The 15,730-nt window shown below is 44.1% G+C and overlaps 1 protein-coding gene across 14 annotated transcripts in view; it reads left to right on the forward strand.

The window, feature by feature from the left end:
• Window positions 1-15,730, forward strand: part of KIAA0232 (uncharacterized protein KIAA0232 homolog) — a 98,411-nt gene that overhangs the window by 15,714 nt on the left and 66,967 nt on the right. The window contains exon 1 of one of the 14 annotated variants that reach the window (XM_045056631.1): window positions 7,966-8,435. The exons of the other annotated variants lie outside the window; for them this stretch is intronic. The gene's annotated coding sequence lies outside the window, so the exon portion shown is untranslated. Of the gene's footprint in view, window positions 1-7,965; window positions 8,436-15,730 lie in introns of those variants that run through there. 14 annotated transcript variants of the gene reach the window in all.

Below are 15,730 nucleotides of genomic sequence, written 5' to 3' on the forward strand. Positions count from 1 at the left end.
TACTGCCAACCCCCAGATGCAATACTTCACGAGCGAGAACTTGACCAGAATCTGTAAGAAAAGCGTTACCAACTTCATATTTATTTTTAAATGTTTATTTATTCTTTTGAGAGATTGCAGGCAGGGGAGGGGCAGAGAGAGAGGGGGACAGAGGATCCAAAGCGGGCTCTGTGCTGTGGGGCTTGACTCAGAAACCGCGAGATCGTGACCTGAGCCGAAGTCGGACGCTCACCTGAAAGAGCCAGCCCGCCCTAACCAACTTCATGTTTAACGGGAGTCATTTGAAAGTTGACTTTTATGTTCAGTGTTTGGATACTTGACTGGTTTTGTGTATATGCTTTTCTCAGCTGTGAGCGTATGTTCCTGGGGTATATGTGAGGGTGTATTTTTGCTACTTTTTGTATTTACATTTCCCTTTGTAATAATATTAATGACTTGAGTATATCAGTGGAATTTTAAAGAGTTTTGACCCATATAGAGCTCTACACATCATCATTTCAGTCTGTTTTTTGAGAAGGGTTTTAATTAGTGTAAATTCCAATCCAAACTCTGTCACCTTTGTGTCCTACTTTGCTGGGTATTTTATTTTATTTTTTGAAGCTGTATTATTATTATTTTATTGTTAAGGAATCCACTTCTGTGACTGTCCTGAAGCACGGGCTGGGTGAACAGTGATGAGTCCTGGAGGTAACCCTCCAGTCTGGACTTTGTGGTCATAGGTGCTGTCTTCTCTACTTTGCTGCTTGAGGCGGATAGCAACCGCAGACCACAGGCAGGTTGGGACCTGTGCAGGTCGCTGGGTATATTAAGTATATTTTCGAGAATATTGCATTGTTAATATTGACTGGTCTTTAAGTTATTTATGTTTTGGGTCTTGACAGATGTCATTGATGTAGGGAGAATTCTATAGATCAACAGTCATATTAATGCCGCTGTACTTGGCCTCTAAGAGTAGTGGGGCTTCTCAGCATGTTTCTCAGATTCAGGGATGCCTCAAAGTACACTTAAAATCAGTAGCTTTTCTTTTCTTTTTTTAAGTTAATTTATTTATTTTGAGAGAGAGAAAGGGTGAGAACGCGAGCAGGGGAAGGGGAGGAGCAGGGGCAGAGAGAGGGAGAGAAAGAATCCCAAGCAGGCTCCACGCTCTCAACGCAGAGCCCGATGCGGGGCTCCATCTCAAGAACCATGAGATCGGGACCTGAGCCGAAGTCAAGAGTCACGCCCTTGACCGACTGAGCCACCCAGGTGCCCCCAGATTGGTAGCGTTTCTAAATTTGTTAGCAGCTGTGCTTGACCCCAGCAGATGTTTAAGTACGGCTACATCTCCATTGTCTTGACCCTCCACCGGGGGGCCCTGAAGGATGCCCTCTGAGCACCACACTCTGCCTTCCTGTGTTGGAGAGCCACTGGCCAGTTGAGTTCACTCCTGGTGGTGGCCCTGCCATTAGCATCCTGTTGTCAGATACCTGTTTGATCCACTAAAGAGCAGCTTGGTGGTTTTGTCAATGGAAATAAACCCAGGATCATTTCAGTGGCTGTCAACACCTCCTTGACACTCAGGTGCTGGCTTTGCTGCTGTGCCTGTAATAGGCGTTGGCGGATAATTGGTATGCATTGATGCAGGCATCCACCCTCCCTCAGTGTATGTAATCCCAGATGAGGATCGAGGCGTGCCCAGGGGAAAGGGGGGAAATCTGTAAGCTTCGGATACCATGTAAAAAGGAGTACTGATTGATTTACTATGTAGAACTATACTTTTTGCAGATTATTTATAGGAAAGTAAAGGAGAAAGAAATACTTAATGATCTTATTCCTAAATGGTATCTTCAGTTTAACTTGTCAACTCTAGGAAATTTAGGATATAGGGACCCTAAGATGATCGGTGTCAAACTTATGACTTGGCCGTTAGGGAATATGTTAATTCTTTCTGCTTAGAAGGTCATATTTCCCAAAGTGTGTTCTGAGGAACACAAAAGAGGTCTATAATTAAATAAGTATGGAAAATGCTATCTACTGTGTCTCCTTTCTGGAGGTTCCAGATGCACATTACCATATTAAAAGTTCTAAGATGTCCTAAAATAAACAAGCCTACTTTTGTTTCAGCCCTGGAGCTTCCCTAGTTTCTGCAAAAGGAAGAATTTCCACAGCAAAAATAATAAAATTTTATGTCACCCAGAATACACACTTTGGGGAAACAGTAGCGGGTTATACTTTAACTGATGATACTGTTCATTTCAATAGCTTCCTAGGGGCTGTAAGTTATCCTACGAGTCACAGCTACAGACTTGATGTAATCTTTGAAGCATGTGATTCAATGGGTGAAAAATACATGTGCTTCGAACCTATTCTGAGTTCTCAGATGTGTATCTTTTTGCAAAATCAAATGGAGAATTTTATTCTGATCCTTCAAAATTTCTAACTTAGTAGGATATGAATCAGATAATCCACACAAAATTTTTATACTGAATTGGGTATCTCTTACTGACAGATACCAAACTCTTACCACAGTATTGCTCATTACCTAATTTCATCTTGGAGAACTGTAATATGTATTACTTACAGCTTTCTAAAGTAATTAAAAAAAATTGACCCACTGTCTTACCAGTCAGCTGCAGAATTTCAGGCCATTTTCCCCCCACCTATCGAAACTCAGAAGACAGATCACTTTGTGATTTTGAGGCCAGTAGTTGAAAGCTGTAGCATTTTTATGCACAGACATTTGACACGCCAAGGTATCACTTTGACATACACTTTAATATGCCATGATGTGTAGTATTTTATGTGGTAAAATGTTTTATCTTTGACTAAGTGGTTTTCATCATGTTAGAGCCTTTTGCATTTTAAAAATTCTAAAACTCTGCTTGTTCACATTTTTTATGTTTGTTTCTAAATAAACCTGCTTAGTGTTTTTGAAATTTTTGATTTCCTAGAGGGAGGTCAGTTTAGTTTCTCCTTATGGGAGGTTTTGCATTTCCAAAAATTAGTTTCATTGCTTTCCAACAATTTTTCCGAAAGCTTTTAGGATTTCCTAATAATGAGCTTTGTTTTGATGTTTGGATTTTGTCTGGTAGCTGCTCTGCCCTTCGCAGGAGGACTGCCTTTCAGGTGTCTGTGCACACGTTTACCGCCTCCCCTGACCCACGTGGCTTTCTGCTTGGCTTTTCATTCTGTCAGCTGCCTGCTGTGAAGTTTTCCCCTTCTAGGGAAAAATGGCATTTCTGTAAGTCTTCAACATGGACTTTTTTGAAGGCATACAGACTGCCATTTTGTAGCGCTGCTAACGAATTCTGATGTCTGATAGATCCAGATGAATTATAAACCCCTCACTGGTTATTGTAATGTGACAACCTGCAAAGAGATTTCAGTCGGGGAAGACCAGGCCAGCTTTTCAAGCCAGAAATGTTAGCATTTGAGTATGAATCATCAGATAACTGCCCCGGAGTGAAAGTTAGAAAGAAAACAATGTTACTTTGCATAAGCAGTTTATCTCCCTCTGGTTAGGCCAGTTAAAACTCAGAACTCAGAGGCTGATCTGGACTTTGAGTTCTGTCAGCATTTGACAATGGCACACCAGCAGGGGAGAATTTATCCAGGTTGCGCTGAAAACTCTTGTCTTTAATTTAGTCTCATGACACATGTGATCTCGTTCCCACTTGTTTTTGCTTTAGTGGAAGTCTGTCCGGTACTTCTGAGTCTCTGTAGAACGAGTGCTTTCACCTGTTTATTCTCATTATCTAGTTTGTCTCCTTTTTTATTTAAAAAAAATATATATATATTATTTTTTAATGTTTATTTTTTAATTTTTATTTTATTTTTTTAACGTTTATTTATTTTTGAGACAGAGAGAGAGCATGAACAGGGGAGGGTCAGAGAAAGCGGGAGACACAGAATCTGAAACAGGCTCCAGGCTCCAGGCTCCGAGCTTGTCAGCACAGAGCCCACAAGCCGTGAGATCACGACCTGAGCTGAAGTTGGAGCTTAACCGACTGAGCCACCCAGGCGCCCCATAATGTTTATTTTTGAAAGAGAGAGCAAGTGTGGGAAGAGCAGAGAGAGAGGGAGACACAGAATGCGAAGCAGGCTCCAGACTCTGAGCTGTCAGCACAGAGCCCGACGCGGGGCTTGAACCCACGTGAGATCATGAGCAGAGCCAAAGTTGAACGCTTAACCCACTGAGCCACCCCATCCTTTTCTTATCTTTTCAACAGGGAGATTGATGTGGAAATGTTGGGGTTCAGAGCCGACGGCCAAGAAAGAATTCTTGAGACGTCTTCCTTGTAAATAGGTGGTTTTATTAAAGTACGGGGCAGGACCCATGGGCAGAAAGAGCCGCGCTGGGGTTGTGATGGATGACTGATTATACACTTTTAAGTTGGGCAGGGGTGGGGGTGGGGTAAGGGTTAGAGGTAGGGGGAACAACGGAAGTCTCTAAGGAATTTGGAAGCAAGGTCTCCAGGACCTTGAGGAGGCTAGCTGCTGTTAAGAAATATTTATTACTTTCCAGAAAAACCTTAGTCATGAGACCCTTCAGATGTGTATCAGTGGGCCATAGGCTGGGAGGATGATTGCTAACATTTTTTTTGAGGGGGGGGCGGTGGGATAAAGGAAGTTTCCAGAGGAACTTTTATATATTAAAGCAGACTTACAGGATCCTGGAGGTTGGGAGAATGTTAAGCTAAGATTGCCTTTTGCCCTTGGCAAAGTGTTGTCACCATTGAGGTATTTGAGCTCCTCAAGGAAAGCCACTCTTTGTCAATGGGCTGTAAAGCTGTAAGGAATTTTTTTTTTTTCCTTTTGCCTTTGTTTCCTACATCAGAGATCAACCAGGTCTGTTCCTTGTCTGCAATTTAGTAAGACATTTGCTAGTTCCTGTTTCTGTCAAATAAGTCTTGTCTATAAGAATGATCCTGTATTCATGAAAAGAATTCATTTTAATTGTCAGTGGAGAGAATATACATTAATGAGTTCATTTCTGATAACTTGGCTGGTAAAAATGGAATTTAATCTTTATGCAGTTCTTCTTTGCGTAGAAAGCACTCAGGTCCCATGCTAGTTTTATGGATTATGTTATCTTAAAAAGAAAGCTAGTTTATTTCTTGGCACTTGACACATTTGTAGATGGGGAAGAGGCTCAGGTCTCATGGTATCGACGATAGTTTTTGGGTGCAGAAGCTAAACGGTTTTGTGTGATCAGCTTTCAGCCTGTCGTTTCTTCACTTGTCAGAGTTCCAGTTGAGAGTGTAGATTTTCTATGCGTTTCCTTCTCTGGCCGTAGATTCGCTCTGGAGGCATCTATCTACCTGCTAAAGAAAATGAGCAATATCTTGTGTTCCAAATCGATGCACCGAGACCAGAAAGTAACAGGCAAGGATTATGTGTATGCATATGACTACCTCGTTATACATGCGTGCGCGCTCTGATCGGCCAGGCGGGTGTTCAGGATCGTGGTGAAAAGGAGTAGAATAGAATCTGAAAGTCAGAGTCTTGGTAGTTCCAACATCTACTTTCTTTGTTCTGTGTTCTTCTATTTATGTTTTTTATATCCTTTCCCCTTCCCCTTAAAGGCTTTTGTGTGTGTGTGAAAATTGTATTTGACACCCAGTTTGAGGAATTAGGAATTAAGAATTAGGCAAAGACAGTTTTGGGTAATTTAGACCCTTGAGTACTGAGCACTTTGTCAGATTTGCTGTGAAGTGCGTAGTGAGGAAGACTAGTTAAAAATATGTAGTTAGCATGAAGGCATAAATTGTAAAGTGCCGGACTGGATCAGAGGGAAAGCGGGAGGCAGGGTGTTTCCCTGGGAAGAAGTACAGGCTGATAACCCAAGGGTGAAGACCAGAGCCAACCGACCTAGGGTGGTAAGTACTGGGGAGGAAATGGGGAAGGCGTTGATTTTGTATCACTGACAGCACGCGCAGCACCAGACACACAAGAAGCCTCCAGGACAAGTCTGGGTGGTGGGAGAGCGCTCCGTGGGGCTCCCGGGTTAGAAGCGTTTCCGCCTGGGGGCCGAGAACTTGACTGGAGCTCCATGTCTCCCCCCACAGGCTAGTGGTACGAATGTTGTTTGATTTCCCAAGGCTGTCTTTCAGAATTCCTTCACCCGTTTGGATTTGGCAGTTGTTCGGTTTGGTACAGTTTTGCCCACCTGCCAAGGCCTAAGCATTCTGCCAGTTAGCACGTGGACCGTGTCGCAGGTTTGGTCTTGAAGAACCTTCAGCCTTGCTCGTGAAGGAATCACATGCTGGAAGCAGTGGGAGAAGAGCATGGCTGCTCATCTTTGAAAGCCAGAGAGCGGGGAGGACAGTGAGTGCCCCGAGTGTCACCGGGAAGAGAGCAGTGTGGCCTTAAGTAATTAGGGACAGCTTCTGAGAGGGGAGGGGGCAGGAATTGGCCCCATTGCCATGTAGGCGTTGGTGTTTCAGCAGCGGACTTGTCTTCTGAAACCTCCCTGAGCATGTTAGTCCCTTTTGTGGGGGTTACTTTTTCTTTTGCAGTGTTTTAGTTCATCTGCCTCCAGGAGGCCACCTCACCTTACCAGAAGGCTGGCTTCAGCAGACTTTAGAGCTGTTGCCTATCAAGAGGCCCACATTTTGCCCCTGGAAGCAGGCTTTAGGGCCGTTGACTGCTGTTCCCCTCCTCCCTGGGCGTGCTCCCGCCCCCCACCCACCTCGCGTGGGCGAGGTCATGAGACTTGCTCTGACCCATGCGGTGGAGGGCTCACTGGCAGGAGGGAGTTTCCAAAGTGCTGGGACATCCTTTGGCCCAGGTGTTCTTTTTCCCTGGCTCTGGGACTAGCAGGGTTCGGGGTTGGCCGTACCGTCATCTCAGGTCCCCCAGAGTAGTTGTGCCGTGATCATGCCGAGCGTCCCGGCCAGTCTGGATGGCCACGGGGCAGGAGCAGGACCTAAAGCTTGTGTGAGGCTGCTGTGATTTGGGGGTTGTTTGTTTCTGCAGCGTAATCCATCCTGTTTTGACTCAATAACCTTTCTTCCCGAATTTTGAACCTTGGCCTCCTTCTTGGTTGTTCTCAGCTTTCTTTCTGCTTTGAGAGCTTCATGGTTCTTGCTGTTCTTTATACAGTTTGACGTTGTCATGCAACTTTCCATGATAGCCTTCTGCTTGCAATGACATTTCACCTGGTGAAACTTGAGACCTATCAAACACAAAGGCAGAAGTTTTCCGTTTTCCTTCAACAGTCCCTCCGGCACATCATGCTGTCTCGGAATGGCTGTGCTTAGCATTCTGTCTTCTGGGTATGAGGAGGACCGTCTTGTCCAGTCCGCAGGTACATAGGGAGAGTACGTGGATTCTGTTGAAAAGAGCCAATGACTTTGTGTTTAGTCCGACATAATTCATTTGCTGGAGAGACTCAAGCCAGTATTGTTCAGTAGAACTTCTGCAGTGATAGAAATGTCCTATGTATGCACAGTAGCCACTAGCTACTAGCTACCTGTGGCTTTTGAGCTCTTGAAATGTGGCTAGTGTGGCTGATTTTTTTTTTTTTTTTTTTTTGAGAGAGCATGCACGTGCATGTACAGGTAGGGGAGAGGGGAGAGGGAGAGAGCAAATCTTAAGCAGGCTCCACACTCAGCGTGGAGCCTGACACAGCGTGCTGTCTCCTGACCATGAGATCATGACCTGAGCCGAAATCAAGAGGTGGACACTTAATCCACTGAGCCACCCAGGTGCCCCTGGCATGGTTGAATTTAAATTAAAATACAGGGGCGCCTGGGTGGCGCAGTCGGTTAAGCGTCCGACTTCAGCCAGGTCACGATCTCGCGGTCCGTGAGTTCGAGCCCCGCGTCGGGCTCTGGGCTGATGGCTCGGAGCCTGGAGCCTGTTTCCGATTCTGTGTCTCCCTCTCTCTCTGCCCCTCCCCCGTTCATGCTCTGTCTCTCTCTGTCCCAAAAATAAATAAACGTTGAAAAAAAAATTAAAAAAAAAAAATATAAATAGCCACATTTGACTGGTGGCTGCCATATTGGACCCTAGAACAGCACCGAGAAGACGCAATGTTGGGTGAAAAATGCAGAATACAGAAGTCTATATTATTATTTAACATGTTAAAATCATAAAACATTTTAAGTTCTTTACAGAGGGAGAAAACACTGATGATAACCACATGAAAATACGAGCAGTGAGTTATATTTTGATGGAGAAATTGTGTGTGGGTGTCCCTCTCTTTTCATGTTCCGTAAGAACTTTAACAAACTTTTGTAACGAAAGTAGCTTTCGAAAGTGTGATCCACTTGAGCAGAAAAGCAGAAGTTTTGGAGAGTAAAAAGACTGGGTCTTTTGGTTGAACAGATTTCCCTCCAAAAGATCTGCACTTCCCACTGCCCTGGAAGCATGAGTCAGAACTGTTGGCTGGTGCTCTTTATGATCAGTTGTGCTGCAATGCAGGCGAATCGAGAACATTCCACACGTGGTAGGTATGTACCATATCAGAGATGATGCTTTAAAAATTTTTTAAAAAAATATTTAGTTTTGAGAGCGAGCAAGCATGAGTGTGAGTGGGAGAGGGGCAGAGAGAGAGAGAGAGGGAGACACAGAATCTGAAGCAGGCTCCAGGCTCTGAGCTGTCACCACCACAGAGCCCGATGCGGGGCTCGAACCTACAAACCTTGAGGTCATGACCTAAGCCGAAGTCGGACGCTAAACCCACTGAGCCACCCAGACGCCCCAGAGATGGTGCTTTTGAAATAATTTTTATGTGTTTTCGGCAAATCTAAAACTATATGCACTTTATTGCAAAAAAAGAAGGGAAACACTTTATTTTTTATTTACTTTATTAAAAAGATGTTTTTTAATGTTTATTATTTATTTTTGAGAGAGAGAGAGAGAGACAGACAGACAGACAGAGCCAGAGCGTAAGCAGGGGAGGGGCAGAGGGAGGGAGACACAGAATCTGAAGCAGGCTCCAGGCTCCCAGCTGTCCGCACAGAACCCCATGTGGGGCTCGCACTAACCAACCGAGAGCGTGACCTGAGCGGAAGTTGGATGCTTAACCAACTGAGCCACCCAGTTGCCCCGGAAACAGTTTGATAATTAAATTCAGCTGGTCACTTGTCTGCTCTGCTTGAGCTCTACAGAAACTAAACCATAGACTGTCTGTTTCTTAGAGCTTGTAGGAAACACTGCTCCTGTGCCCCGGAGGACTCGCAAGGCACACTAATTGGGCTGTAATTTGAATTACTTCTAGGAATGTGTGTGGTATCATAAAAAGACTACAGAAAGACAGCATCGTATTTCATGGAGCATTGTTATGTAAGGGGAGAGATTTTGGCAAAAAATCTTCAAAATGACCCTTCGTCCCACCACAAAAAAACCCTCGTTATTGAATTACTCATTTGAAATTTGTGGCCTTCCCGTGTCTTAATTATTGAAGAAGTATTTATGTAATCACTTAAGTAGTAGGTCCGTTTTCCTTTTTTCTTAGCGGACAGATCATTTGGGACTAATTATATGACTGAAAACCTATGGACTAGATAGTTAAAGAATTAAATGCTTTTATTTTTAAAATTCAGTTTGTTACTCTGGTCCCAGATCTAATAATCATAAACATCACAGGCCCCAGGGTCCTGAGGACCCATGGTGGCATAGGGACTCCTGGAGGTGTCACCGGCGTGAGTGGGACTTGAAAGAGGTTCCCCGCCCCCAAGTCCAGCACGTTGACTTCTGGGCCCAGAGTAATGTTAGGCCCGGAGGCTTTGATCGATCCCCAAGCCTGCACAGAGTTGCCCCAGTCTTTGGGGGAAGATTTTCATTCACCACCAGGGCCATTTTTAATACCTCAGACTCTAAAAGGGCTAGAAATTTTACACTGGGCAGCAGAGCTCCTGTTGGGTCGGTCCTTTTGGGGGCTGGTGGGCCTTCTCTGCGGAGACTGCCCTGCGGTGTGTGCCTCAAAACACGTAGAGAGCTGGACCGCAAAGGAGCCGTTGTATTTCTGGGGTCATCCTCTGCGCTCTGCCACTCTGAGTTCTTTGAATTTGTAGCAGAGAACTAAGCTACTGGTTAACAAGAGGGAAGGCTTCGAAGTGACTAGAAGCTAGTTTCTTGTAAGTGATGGAGATTTCATAGTTTATTGTTTTTTGAATTTTCTAAAAATGTTTATTTATTTTTGAGAGAGAGTGAGAGAGAGTGTGAGTGGGGAAGGAGCAGACAGAGGGAGACACAGAATCCGAAGCAGGCTCCAGGCTCTGAGCTATCAAAACAGGCTCCAGGCTCTGAGCTGTCGGCACAGAGCCCGACGCGGGGCTCGAACCCATGAACTGTGAGATCGTGACCTGAGCCGAAGTCGGACACTTAACGGACTGAGCCACCCAGGCACCCCTCATGCTTTATTGTCTTAAGGATAGTAAGGAAATCGAGTATTTTTTGTCCTAAAAGTGAAATAAATTTTCCACAAATACTATTCTTCATGGAATCCGATCAGTGAAGGCGCCTGTAGGTGTAAATGTAACAACTCGAGGGGGTGGTTGGTAACAATACCTGCCGTTTGTATGACACTGTAGGACATGCAAAGCCCACAGAATACATAGATGTCGGTCTCATTTGCTCGCTGAGCAGCGTCGTGAGGTTCTGAGCTGCTGGGAGGGCAGGTGTGTATTACGGTTTTACAGGTGAGGAAACAGACCCCAGGAAGTTACAGGCACAAAACCGGCTAGTAAGTAGCGGAGGTGAGAGTGACTACAGAAAGCTCCGAGTGGTGGCTGCTGGGCTGTGTGCTCTCCACCTGTCCGTGCTGCCTTCAAGAACGGAGCAAGAGGGGCGCCCGGGGGCTGTTAGTCAAGCGTCCTACTCTCTGTTCTGGTTCAGGTCATGATCCCAGCTGTGCCTGCTTGGGGATTCATTCTCTCTCTGTCTCTCCCTCCCTTCCCCCTCGCCTTCTGCCCCTCTCCCCCACCACTCGTACTCTCTTTCTAAAAAATAAAAATTAAAAAAAAAAAATTTAAAGCCATAAGTGGTAGAAACTTCATTTAATTGTAGCTATATGTATATTTTGAGTCCTTGATGGAAACCATTTAAAATTTGATGTAAAAAAGAAAATATTCTAAAATAAGTATATTATTGTGAGACCTTATAAATTACCACCAAATGCAGCCCAGTCTTTAGGATGACTTGGGTCAGTCTTGCTTGGGACACAGACACTCGAGATGGTCCAAGGGTCTTTTCTTCTCTGTGAACCTCTGGAGAATCAAATGTTGAAAAATGAAGCAAAACAAAAACCTTTTGAGTATAAACAGTGATACTTTTCCCTCAAAACTCTTTTGGAGATTTTAGTTAGATTGAATGGAATTTAACTTCATACTGGCTAAATTTCACATTTGGAAGGAGTATAAAGATGAACAGTTTGAAATTGGGGTGTTTGCCAGCTGTGTTCTTGAACTCGCCAGGTGGACGTTCACGGGTTTTGCCTCCGCTTGTCAGGCCCCTCCCATCATTTTGACCATGTGATAGATCCTACCCAAAATGAGTTTTAATTTAACAAAAATCATGAGCCAGCGTACCTAGGAGTCTCCTTTCCGTTCAGAACTGGAAGTAGACTCTCTTTTGGTCCAGCCTTCACCCCTCTACTGAAGGCTTGCTGCTTAGGGAGAGGAAGCTTAGTTCTGGCCCAGTCTTCTGTACCTGGCAGTTTGAGGTTCAAAAGAAGGAGCATGGACCCTCTTTGGCTCCAAGAACGTTCAGACCTGCTATTATGGTGCAGGAAGAGCCATCTTGTACCGTTTCTGTCTCAGATCCCTCGCTACCAGGATTCACTCAGAGGTGTTGCACAGACAACTGCCAGGGTGTCTGGTGGTAGCACACTTACCAGCCTGGGCTCTTTTTCTGTGGTTCTCTGCAGTTGGAACCATCAGGAATAAAAAAAAGATCATCATCGCTAGTGAGTCTAGGGATCTGGCCCATTATTCAAAAATTATATGGGGTGCCTGGGTGGCTCTGTCGGTTAAGCGTCCAACGCTTGCTTGATTTCGGCTCGGGTCATGATCTCATGATTCTTGGGATCAAGCCCAGTGTTGGTGTTGGACTCTGTGCTGACAGTGCGGAGGCTTCTTGGGATTCTCTCTCTCCCTCTCTCTCCCCCTCCCCGACTCGTGCTCGCTCTCTCTCAAAATAAATAAATGTTAAAAATAAATACAAGCCCGATAGAATCAGCTATTGAACAAGTTCGAGGAAGAGTTCTGTTAGAGGTGAGAATGCAAGGGAAGGTTTTAACCAGTTTGGTGAGATCTTGGGAGGTCAGCGTGCTTTGCTTCATTTTGCATTTGTATCTTACTTTTTTTCTCACCCACTTCTTGAATCCTTGAACTTGGCTAAAGAAGGGTGAACTCTCTTAATGACAACAAACCTCTATGGTTGGTTTGAAACCATGTTTTAAAGTGCGCATAATAGGGGTGCCTGGGTGGCTCAGTGGGTTAAATGTCCGACTTCTGCTCAGGTCGTGCTCACGGTTTGTGAATTCGAACCTGGCTTCGGGCTCTGTGCTGACAGCTCAGAGCCTGGGGCCTGCTTCAGATTCTGTGTGTGTGTGTGTGTGTGTGTGTGTGTGTGTGTGTGTGTGTGTGTGTGTCTGTCTCTCTCTCTCTCTCTCACTCTCTCTCTCTCCCTCTCTCTCTCTCCCTCTCTCTCTCTCCCTCTCTGCCCCTCCCGGGCTCACGCTCTGTCTCTCTCTGGAAAATAAACATTAAAAAAAATTTTTAAGGGTACATAACAACAACTAAAACAGCATTTCTCTCTGTCTTCACAGTGAACAAAGTCTGTCATGGCATGACTATTTAAGGCCTTAGTGCATTTAAATAATGAAAAAAAGCCTTACACTAAGTTGTTTAGTGTGAAACTAGTATTTTAAAGGTTCTGTTGCAAAGACAAGTGCGTCGATGTCATGAGCGGCCTTCTTTGGATATCCCTACTCTCTGGGTCTGACATCCATTCTAGGATTTGGTTTCCTGCGTTTTGTTCAGCATTTTTGCATCTGTGTTCATGCGGCATATTAGTCCGTGGTTTTCCTTTCCTATAATGTGTTGGGTTTGGGGTCAGGATAACGCTGGCCTCATCATGTGATTTGGGAAGTGTTCTCCTTAATTTTTGGAAGAGTGTGGATAGACATGGCATCACGTTTTCCTTAATATTTGGTGAGATTCAGCTTTGAAGTCTTCTGGGCTGGGAGATTCTTTTGTGGGAATGTTTTAAACTACAAATTCTGTCACTTTTATAGATATGGGGCTATTTATTCTTTCTTTTTGAGTGAACTTTGGTGATTTGTGTTTTCAAGGAACTTGGCCAGTTCATCTTTGTATAATTTATTGGCGTAAAGTTTTTCTGACATCCCCTTGTTATCCTTTTTAATCTATGGAATCTGTAGCGATCTCACCTCTCTCCTTCCTGATGTTGGTAATTTATGTCTTTTCTATTCAACAGTCTGGCTGGAGGCTTGTAAAGGACTTTGTCTAAAAGAATCAGCATTTGGTTTCATGGTGTTTCGTTTTCTGTTTCACTGGTTTCTGCTCTAATATTGCCTTTTTCTGCTCAGTTTGGTTTCATTTGCTTTCCTTTTCTAGTTTTTTTTTTTAACGTTTTTATTTATTTTTGAGAGAGAGAGAGAGAGCGCGCGCGCTCATGCGTGTGCACACACGCCCACACATACTCGCAAGGGGCGGGGAGTGGCAGAGAGAAGGCTCTGCTTCAGAGAATCCGAAACAGGTTCCAGGTTCTGAGCTGTCAGCACAGAGCCCGACACGGGGCTTGAACTCACGAACTGAGAGATCATGACCTGAGGTGAAGTTGGACACTAAACCGACTGAGCCACCCAGGTGCCCCATTCTTTCCTATTTTTTTAAGGTGAAAACTGGGGTCCTTGATTTGAGAGCTTTCCTACTACGTGCTCTTGGTGTTATTAGTTTTCCCCTAAACTGCTCTAGTGGCTTCCTAGAAATATCATGTCTTGCATTTTCATTTTCCTTTGGTTCAGAATACTTTCTAGTTTCTACTTTAATTTCTTCTTTGCTCTGTTATGTAGAGTTATGTAATACGTTTCTGTTATTTATAATTTGGTTCCATGTGGTCAGAGAATACATTTTCTGTGATTTTTTAGTCCTTTTAAAGTTTGTTGCAACCTTCTCTATGGCCCAGAATATAGTCTTATATCGAATTCGTTAATAATACTGCTGAGTCTTTTATATCCTTACTGATTTTCTATTTACTTCTTTCAATGATTAAGAGAAAGGTTTTGAAATCTAGTATAATTGTGGATTTGTTTATTTTTTCTTGAAATTCTGTTAGTTTTTATTCACACATTTTGAAATTTTTTTTAAATGTTTATTCACTTTTTTTTTCAACGTTTTTTTTTTAATTTTTTTTTATTTTTGGGACAGAGAGAGACAGAGCATGAACGGGGGAGGGGCAGAGAGAGAGGGAGACACAGAATCGGAAACAGGCTCCAGGCTCTGAGCCATCAGCCCAGAGCCTGACGCGGGGCTCGAAGTCACGGACCGCGAGATCGTGACCTGGCTGAAGTCGGACGCTTAACCGACTGCGCCACCCAGGCACCCCTAATGTTTATTCACTTTTTGAGAGACAGAGACAGAGTGCAAGTGGGAGAGGGGCAGAGAAAGAAGGAGACACAGAATGTGAAGCAGGCTCCAGGCTCTAAGCTGTCAGCGCAGAGCCTGACGTGGGGCTTGAACCCACAGACTGTGAGATCATGACCTGAGCCGAAGTTGGCCACCCAACCGACCAAGCCACCCACATGCTCCTATTCACGCATTTTGAAACTCTACTACTAGATATATGATAAATAGGACTGGTATATCCTTTTGATAAATTGACCCCTTTATCATTGTGAAATGACCCTTTTCTCTGTTAATACTCTTTGCTCTGAAATCTATCCCTAGATACTCAACCTTGCTTTATGCTAGTGTTGGCATGATGTATCTTTTTCCATCCTTTTAACCTATTTGTGTCTTTATTTTTAATGTGGATATTTGTGTAAGCAGCATATATTTGGGTCTTGCAGTTTTAGAGTCCAATCTGACCATCTCTGCCTATTATTATTATTATTATTATTATTATTATTATTATTAAATGTTTATTTATTTTGAGAGCACATGTGATCGCAGGGGAGATTCAGGGAGAGAGGGAGAGAGAATCCCAAGCAAGCTGTGCGCTGTTAGCACAGAGCCCATCACGGGGGCTCCACCTTAGGAACCGTGAGATCCTGACCTGAGCTGAAATCAAGAGTCAGACACTCAGCTGACTGAGCCACCCGCACAGCCACCTCTGCCTTTTAATTGGTTGGCTAGACTGTTTACATTGATTATTATGAGCTCCTGTCTTATCCCAGTCTCTCCCAAGTGGCATTCTACCATTTCACGTAGGGTGACAGGAGCGCGGGTAATCGTATTGCATTTTCTCCGCTCCTCTTCCTGCTGTGTGGTCCTGGGTTTTGCTTATACATACGTTGTAAACCTCGCAACAGATAGTTACTATTTTTGTTTCAATCTCTGAATTATCTTTTAAAGATACTCAAGTAATAAGAATGTTTCTGGTGCCCTTTGTTCCTTTGTGCGGGTCCACGTTTGGTTAGACTGTCATTTGTCGTTATCATTTCTGATGTCTCCGCTGCTTTTGCGTGCCTGGAAAAGTCTTTGTTTCCCCTTTGTTTTGGAAGATTTTTTGAGGAGTACAGAATTCTAAGTTGCTGGCTTTTCCTTTCAGTCTTTTC

This window comes from Felis catus, chromosome B1 (assembly GCF_018350175.1).
Source record: "Felis catus isolate Fca126 chromosome B1, F.catus_Fca126_mat1.0, whole genome shotgun sequence".
Taxonomy (NCBI): Eukaryota; Metazoa; Chordata; class Mammalia; order Carnivora; family Felidae; genus Felis; species Felis catus.